This window comes from Centruroides sculpturatus, unplaced genomic scaffold, assembly GCF_000671375.1.
Source record: "Centruroides sculpturatus isolate CEXI.00-Female unplaced genomic scaffold, Cexi_2.0 scaffold368, whole genome shotgun sequence".
NCBI classification, from domain to species: Eukaryota; Metazoa; Arthropoda; class Arachnida; order Scorpiones; family Buthidae; genus Centruroides; species Centruroides sculpturatus.
Window position 1 is genome coordinate 322,313 of NW_019385149.1, and position 9,156 is coordinate 331,468.

The following is a 9,156-nucleotide window of genomic DNA, read 5'->3' on the forward strand; positions in this document are numbered from 1 at the left end:
TTTTCCTTCTGGCTCTAACTTCAGTTTCGGCAGGAAATTCTGTACTGCAATCTTTTTAGCAGCAATTTTCATCTGATCATATCCAGATTTTCTATAACTTTTCACTTTTTGTATGGTTTCTGATAACATCCTTACACAATCTGACAAATTTATAGTTACAGATTGCAATAGCTTTGAAACTGAATTTATTTCAAATAAAAGAATTACACCGCATATAAACTTATAATTTTTAATATTTTTTGCTAACTGTCTTGCTTTAACTTTAGTTTCTGCATCTCTGTTGACGTCTTCTATTACTTAGAATAATGCATCATAGATTTCGCAAAGTTGAAACCATAAAGGTTTTAATGCATCTATTCTGCTTGATCACCTAGTAACACTCAATGGTTTTAGAGTTAATTGTGAAATACATTTTTTTAGCATTTCCCAACGCTTTGTAGAACCAGAAAAAAAAGTGTAAAGTTATTGTACAATAGAAAACACTGTAGAAGAAGACGCTGCATCATTCACAACTAGGTTTAAACAATGACATGTGCAGGGCACATAAAACGCCCTTGGATATTTTTCAAGTATTTTATTTTGTACACCCTTTCTTACTCCTTTCATATTAGCTCCGTTGTCATAGCCTTGTCCTCTAAGCCACTTTAACTCAAAACCTAACTTTTCCAAATGTGTCAGAATAAGTTCTGTCAAACCCTCTCCAGTTGAATCACAAGCTTCAAAACACTAATAAAGAATTCTTCCATTTCATATTTATTTTGGATGGAGTTAAAACCGACAACTCCTATTAACGAGAGCTGTTCAATATCATTTACATCTAGGGTACAATCGGCGATTATCGAAAAATATTTAGCGATTTTTATTATTTCGACAATTTTGCTTAAAATTACATTTTCCATCAAATTTATGAAGTCATCTTATATATTATTGCTTAGATAAGTCAGACTATTTATCAGACTCGCGTTGAACTCTCCTGATATGTTCTTCAATAACTGGATCAAACTCAGAAAGCAATTCTACCAACTTTAGAAAGTTTCCGTTATTAGACTGAAACAAATGTTCAGTTGTTCTCTATTGCCAAAATCAAGAAAAACATTGCATTCGAAGACTTTGCAAGAATCGCACTCTTCGCAACAAAAAAAGCACAACAATGAAATTGCAATTGTCGACTTTCTTTGTTACGTGTCTTTCTTCGGTGATCGGACGAGAACCGGTACTTTCAGCGTGGTATGGCCGTTGCCTGTTACTGACTGTCTTATCGCGCCTATTCGTGCGTTTCATTCCATTGGCCATTCGATACTTTGCAAGCGTCAAGTGGATTATAATCATAGAGCTCTATCCACTGGCCCGTTGAGAACAACGACGGTGGCGTCGTATTATATGCCTTTTCACACAACTCTGAACCTTTCCTGTAAATCTCACTTTACTGCACATCGCTCTTCACTTTCGCCGATGACTGCCCGATTTAAATTGCGTCTTCCAGTCATATCTGATTTCGTAATTGCGCAGTACAGCGTTGTACTCGCATTAGCAAGTCGATGGTAATTTACCGAAACTAACAATTCACAATGCGAATAAAAATAACGGGCGAGTCGGGCGTGAGAAATTCGAGACTGTAACGCCTAATTATCTAATCCCGTCATATTTTTATTTGCAGATTTGCAAGAAAAATTCATGCTAAAGGTTTCGACACAATCCCAATGAAAACAAAAATTTAGAAAACGAAATTATGTTAAGGTGTGGGTAGACAGCCGAAAAGATTATTTCCATGGTTCTTTTCTTGCACTCCTATTAGTATTGTATACTTACCGACATATAATTCTAATAATTTACGATATTTTTTTTCTTCGCCCTACGCGGGCTTTATTTTAACGAGAAAGTCGGCCGTGTTCGTATCTTCTTTCTTCGCCCTACGCGGGCTTTATCTTCACGGAAAAGTCGGCCGTCTTCGCCCGTCTTCGTATCTTCTTTCTTTGCCTTACGAAGACTTTATTTTCACGGGGAATTCGGCCGTGTTCGTATCTTTTTTTTCGTCCTACGCGAGCTTTATTTTAACGAGAAAGTCAACCGTGTTCGTATCTTCTTTCTTCGCCCTACGCGGGCTTTATCTTCACGGAAAAGTCGGCCGTCTTCGCTTGTGTTCGTATCTTCTTTCTTCGTTCTACGCGGGCTTTAATTTCACGGGAAAGTCGGCCGTCTTCGTATCTTCTTTCTTTGCCTTACGAAGACTTTATTTTTACGGGGAATTCGGCCGTGTTCGTATCTTTTTTTTCGTCCTACGCGGGCTTTATTTTTACGGGGAAGTCGGCCGTTTTCGCCCGTGAAATGTTAGCCATAGATACTGTCATTTTGATAAGACCCGTAATGACGAAATGCATTTCGGAAAGAGTTAATTAAATACTATATGAGTATAGTAAGCTTGGTTTATTAGTGGTAATTAAGTAACTTATGCTTTTTTAAAATAGTAATACAGCCAAAAAGCTTTTCAATATGATTTGCAATTTTTTAAAAACCGGGTTCGTTTTGCTTTTCTTCTTGCTACGAAATTGGAAACGACAAGAATCGTTTGGATTGACGATCCGCGAACATCTATCCAATCTCGTGCCGAATATGGAAAAAGAAAATTCATAAAACAATAAATATACCCGATCCGAGACACTTCTTCTAATTTTCGACTCGAATATACAAAAATTAGCCAATCAATATTCTTATAAACCTTTAGAGAATTTATTATACACTAAAGAAACTTTTCGTTTAATCACTGGCAGAATTTGCTATCAAACTATAACCTAATAAATAAAGAAAATTGTCTCTTAGGGCCTCAGGCTTTGATATTTATTCGAGAGAAGAAAAAAGATTTTTACAAAGCATAGCTTAAGGTCTGGATAAGGCTAAATCCACTCCTGTTATTTTAAACTATGTAATATTGGCATTCAAAAACCTATCATTCATCATTATAAAATCAAATTCGTATAAATTGATGAAAATTTTAATAAACTTGTTGATATGAACCGGAATTACAAATTAATAGGCTTTACACTTTTTAACCTGTCAAAATTAAGTTCAAACCTATGTCGGAAACTCTTTCTCCGTCGTTATCACAAAGATGTATAAATACAAAGCAATACGAAAGTCGAAATATTTACATTTAACGAAATGTTGGACGGACAACTGTCGACTTATTAATTTCGCGAACGAATTTCTTACTTGCGTAAATAAAAACGAAATTAGAAAAAGTCTCTTACCCCAAGGGTCGATAATTGCCAGAATCAAGAAAAACATTGCATTCGAAGTACTTTGCAAGAATCGCACTCTTCGCAACAAAAAAAGCACAACAATGAAATTGCAATTGTCGACTTGCTTTGTTACGTGTTAATTGGAAAAAATAAGGTTATTTGTTATTTATTTCTTTTTTCCAATTCGATCAGCTGACGTGTGTGTATAACGATTATTAAAGGAGCCCGTTAGTCTGCAAATAAGGAGTTGAACCCGGGAGAGTGCAGATCACGTGATTTGCTCGTGCCATAAGTAAAAATGCCGAATTTGCTGTACGACGAAACAGAGACACGCCATACTTGAACGGGTCAGTCGTTTCGATCACTTCGGAAAGGCGAATGGCGCTTAAATTGAGTGTGTAAGAAAGGTAGCGAGGGCCAATGACACAACGGACAACGCGTCTGAGTACGGATCAGCTGGCTCATCTCTGTAGTATTTTCTTATCTTCCGGCGATTGTTTTGAATGTCGCATAAAGTTTTTTTATTTTTCGGCGACGGGGAATTAACATGAGGCTCTGGGAAAATCGAACATGCTTTCCGGAAATGTCGTCTTTCACTAAAGAATAAGAAAACGTCGTTCGAAACGAATAGTACGATGCCACTTCTGGTGTAACTGGTAATTCGGAAGGGTTTGAAACCATGCACTGTTTTTCTGTTCGGAAGCAAAGCAATTGCAGTGAAACCGGTAGGTAATGCGGTAAGCCGAATCGTTTAACACACGAAAATGTACTGTACGTAATCCTGCGCGAGAGAGCCAGTCCGACTAATCTAGTTTCGCGCTTGCAAAGCGTTGTGTGTCGCGGTCACAAAACTACAATGCGACGCTTCGGCATTCTACAACGACTGACAGTTGTTTAAAATGAAACCGCGTCTGGTCGAGACAATTGCAAGAAAAAATAAGAGAACAGAACGCTCATTTCGGCGTTAGATAAAACGGAGCAAAACAGAAGTGGCAACAGCACCCGGTGTTCCCAAGTCGTCTCCGTCCGAAGTACTATCCGGGCCCGACGCCGCTTCACTTCGGTGATCGGACGAGAACCTCCTGTTATTTTAAACTCAGTAATATCGGCATTCAAGAACCTATCATTCATCATTATGAAATCAAATTCGTATAAATTGATGAAAATTTTAATAAACTTGTTGATATGAACCGCGGAAGTACAAATGAATGTAGTACAGCGTGGTACTCGCATTAGCAAGTCGATGGTAATTTACCGAAATTAACAATTCACAATGCGAATAAAAATGGCTAAGTGAACCGGCGAGTCGGGCGTGAGAAATTCGAGACCGTAACGCCTAATTATCTAATTTCGTCATATTTTTATTTGCAGATTTGCAAGAAAAATTCATGCAGAACGTTTCGACACAATCCCTATGAAAACAAAAATTTAGAAAACGAAATTAAGGTGTGTGTAGACAGCCGAAAAGATTATTTCCATGGTTCTTTTCTTGCACTCGTATTAGTATTGTATACTTACCGACTTAGATATAACTTCATATATATACCCACTGAGATAATGAGTTATTTTCAGTCGGTATATTTTAGACGGACTTCAATAGAGCTTCTGCTCGACCCATTCGATACGTCGGGCTTGCTGACAACTCTCCGAAAGTAACTCTGGATCCGGTTGAAATCCACTAGATTTTGGATGTTCCAAACGTCGAGGAAGAATTAGTATTTCGATCGGAATTCTCTGTGGGACCATGACCCATCTCTTCATCTCTCTGCTCCTCTCTCTGTACACCTATCTTATTGCTCGTGGGTCTTCCTCCGAAGATCCTACACAAGAAACTCTTTCTCCACTTATTTCACTTTACGAAAATTACAAAACAATAAAGAACGCAAACGAAAGTCTTCGAAACAATCGAAAAGAAAAACTATTGTCGACCAGCGCTAACAATAAACTATTGTTGTTGAGAAAAATAAATATTTTTGCCGATAAATTTCATTTTTTCCCTTTATGGGTTTATATAAGAATTTTAAAATAATATTTTCAAACTAATCATGCAAAACGTTTTTGAAATTGTTTTAGGGACAGAAAAATTTTAAGTCTCAATTTAGTCATATATATGAATTAATTTAGATAATTAAGCATTTCTCGTTATTAGTAAAATACAGGCGAAACTTGCGGGTAGATAGGTAAAACTACACGGCGGTTTCCCATAGCGCTAATTCAGTTTTACGGCTTAAGTTTACGCTTATAAAGATAAAATTGCACGGAAACAAATGTATTTTATTCAAAATGGTACTAAAAATTACAAAAGCACCAATTATTGCCAATTAAATCTTTTTATAACGATTTTACTAAGCGGCATTTAATTATAGGATGATAATATAAAATACATTTTGTATAAACATAGATGACGTCATCGTTTCGTTACATTATTGTTTATAACGTCAAAGTTGACGGCAATTTCCTCTACAGCGATTTTACTAAATTGTATGATTTTAGGCTTACAGTAACATATAAATAAACTATCTATATTCATGCAGTCCTTATCCCGAACAGTTTGTAGATATTTATCCTTTCCGAATGTTTCAGCCCCGTCAATTCTATCAGAAAGTGTGGTAATCACCTACCACAAGGCCCTCTGTTCCATCTATAAGGAGATGGCCCGATGTAGTAAGCACAGAATTCTAAGGTGAGAGGAAATTGTAAGATTTTAGGAAAACCTTACAATTTCCTCACTCTTTAGAAACGAAACAGACGCCATCGAGAGAAAATAGTGCCTCGATCGAAACAACTTGAAAGGTTAGAAATCTCCAAAACATTTGTAAGAAAGACGGTAGTTAACTTCGAGGAGACAGACTATTTCGTCAGGCTGGAGAGCGTATAAAAAGTTATAAGTAAATTTTTCTTTTTCCAATAGTGAAACTGGTAGTATTTATCACGTCTTTCGTAATTATGCACATTTAATTTCATGCGTGCGGTCGCATATATAGACGGTCGGATTCGGGATGGAGGAGGAATTCGAGAGACAGTGCGCCGGAAATAATATACGCCACTACGCTTTTTAACAAAATTAACAACAATTTATTAAACGAAATGGTTTTTCTACAAGCGTGGAACATAAATGGGAGTCTATGTGAGATCGCGAAAGAGAGTTTACATGGTCGGACCGTGTTTGTAAATAGAGAGGTTGCGGCCGACGTTTTCGTCGTGAAAACGTCGGCCTTCACGGGGTACGTCGGACGTTCAGCGCCGCTTTCCTGTACGCCTAGAAGTTTGACAATGGTGTTTGGATAGTCAGTGGAATCATGCTCGACATTCCAAACACCATTGTCAAACTTCTAGGCTTATAGGAAGGCGGCGCTGAACGTCCGACGTACACGTTTTCGCAATGAAAACGTCGGCCTCAGCCTCTCTATTATTTTCTTGGGTAGAAGAACCTTGATTGATGTCGGGATGTCGTGGATCGTCTTGACGAACGGGTGGAGAGGTTTCCGCTGGGTCGAGGAGAGTAAAGGCGGCCATACACGTTAAGTTAATCCTTTGAGGCTGCCTGACCTTGAGGAACTTCAGAATTTCCTATCGCCCACACACGAAGAAGAAAATCTCTCAGCAGAGGCGTAGCTAGGGTGGGGCAAGTAGGGCACGTGCCCCGGGCGCCACTCGCAGAGGGGCGCCAAATGGTCTCCAAGACAAACAAGATTTGTTTCTGGAGGGGAAGGGGGAGCCAATATAGTGTCGTTCCCCCGGCGCCAGTTATGTTCTCTACACCATTGTCTCTCAGTCAGTCAGTCAGTCAATCTGATGACTACATACTGGCTGTTCTTGGATGTTTATTGGCAACAAATTCTATTAAAACTCGCGGGGAAAAAGTATGCATAGAAGTTTATGGTGTAAACAGTAGTAGTAGTGGTTTCGGTAGCACTGAACACAAAATTAATTTTTCATATGAATAATTTTTTAATGGAATTATTTCAGGTCACAAAATTAATTTTTCAAGAAAAATCTTGGACTATTGATTCTGTTAAAAAGCATCAATTATCAGAGAAAGATCAATGGCAAGTCGATTTTACTACCAAAAATATTTATGGATTAAATTTTATAGACGAATATATATTAATAATTCTCAACAACATCCGATATTAGTATAAATTGTAAACATTATTATCGCAAATTAATTTTATAATTTAATAATTTAAAAGAATTTATTAAACTTTGTCTTATTTTAAGTCGTCATATTTTAATTTACTTGGATATTAAAACAATAAATTTTTGAAAATGTAAAAGAAAATGATATAGAGTATCGAGATGTTTTATGGAAACGGAAGAAATGAATTGAGAAGTTTTCTAAATATTAAAATTATTTATAATTTTGATTTACTCGAGAAATTTTTGATCTGAAAATAATTTATAACCTGAAAAATTAATTTTTAGGTTGTAAATAATAAAAGTTAATAAGGTTATAGAAAATAATTCTTCCAAACATTCACGAGACATTGTTCTAACTACTCAGCGGTCTCACAACTAAACGACACGACGGCACACACGTTAAGGTCGGCCTGTGCAATCTGACACTGTGCAGGAAAATCAAAAGGTTTTTCGATTCTACTCCGGTGGTCGGTACAGTTCGCCAAAACTGTTAAGTTTTCCCCCATACACTGTCAGGAATTATTCAAGGTCAGGCATGCATGGTTAATCCTTTGAGGATTAACTTAAAGTGTATGTCCACCTTTAATAAGACTCCTGGATGGTGCAGTTCGAATGTCAATTTCCTCAATATCGTCAGTATTGTTACTATAATTTGTTTCATTTGAAGGAATCTTTTTGTTTCATTTGAAGGATATAATTTGTTTCATTTGAAGGATATTGGCTGGATTCAAAATGGAACTAAATTGGGTAAAAAAATTGAAAAAAATAAATATAAATCAATCAGATCTGGTATTAATATCATAAATTTGCTTATAGAAACATTTTAATTAAGTTACGAAATATAATTTCCTAACACCAAAATATTAGGGTGTTTTAGTTATAAGTTAGTAGACTACAGTTTTAAATCGTCACTAAAACAATGTGGTACTCTAATAAAATGTTTGACAAATTAAAATGTATCTGTAACTTATTCACCTTTATTTTACTAAATTAGGATATTAAAATTATAAAACCACTATTACTTTATTTAGGATCATACCAACTCCATTCCGGTGATGTTATTCATCTTTACCGGAGTAATGTAGGCGTACTGTATATTCTAAAACACAGCATTCTCCTCTTTCTGGCCATCTTCTCTCTCTTATTCCTATTAAATCGATATTTAGTCTCTTCATTTCATGTATTACGTTATGAATTTTACCACTTTTATAGATACTTCTGACTAGGGTTTCTCAAACGGGATCTTGGAATCCCGGCTGTTTTTTAATCCAGAAAATATCCGGGAAATTCTTCTCATAAGCTGTCAGAATGCATTTGTATTTATTAACGTTGAACCTACTTATTGTTTTTTAAATTTTTGCTTGTTATGACATTCCACAGATTGTCAATAATCAATATGTATTTCTGTCAGGACTCTGAAAATTCTTTACTTGTAAGAACCTGTAATATCTCGAATAATTGCGCCGATGCTGTCTTAATTTTAACTCTGTCCAGTAGCTTCAATAACTGCATTATGCTAGGTTGTGCAAATTGGACAAGAATAGAAACGAGTACCTACGAGGTCTGCAAGTATGAAGTTTTTCTTCATAAGATGGCTCATCAGTAACAAGGACCCTAGTAACAATTCTCGAATCGCCCGCTGGATCATCTTTCTACAAGAATTTGATTTTGAAGTAACCCATAAAGCAGTAAATTGTCATAGAAACGCAGACGCTTTAAGTCGTATACCAATCCGACAAATCGGAGAAATCGAGGAACTTGATCCCATTTATTCAAAAGC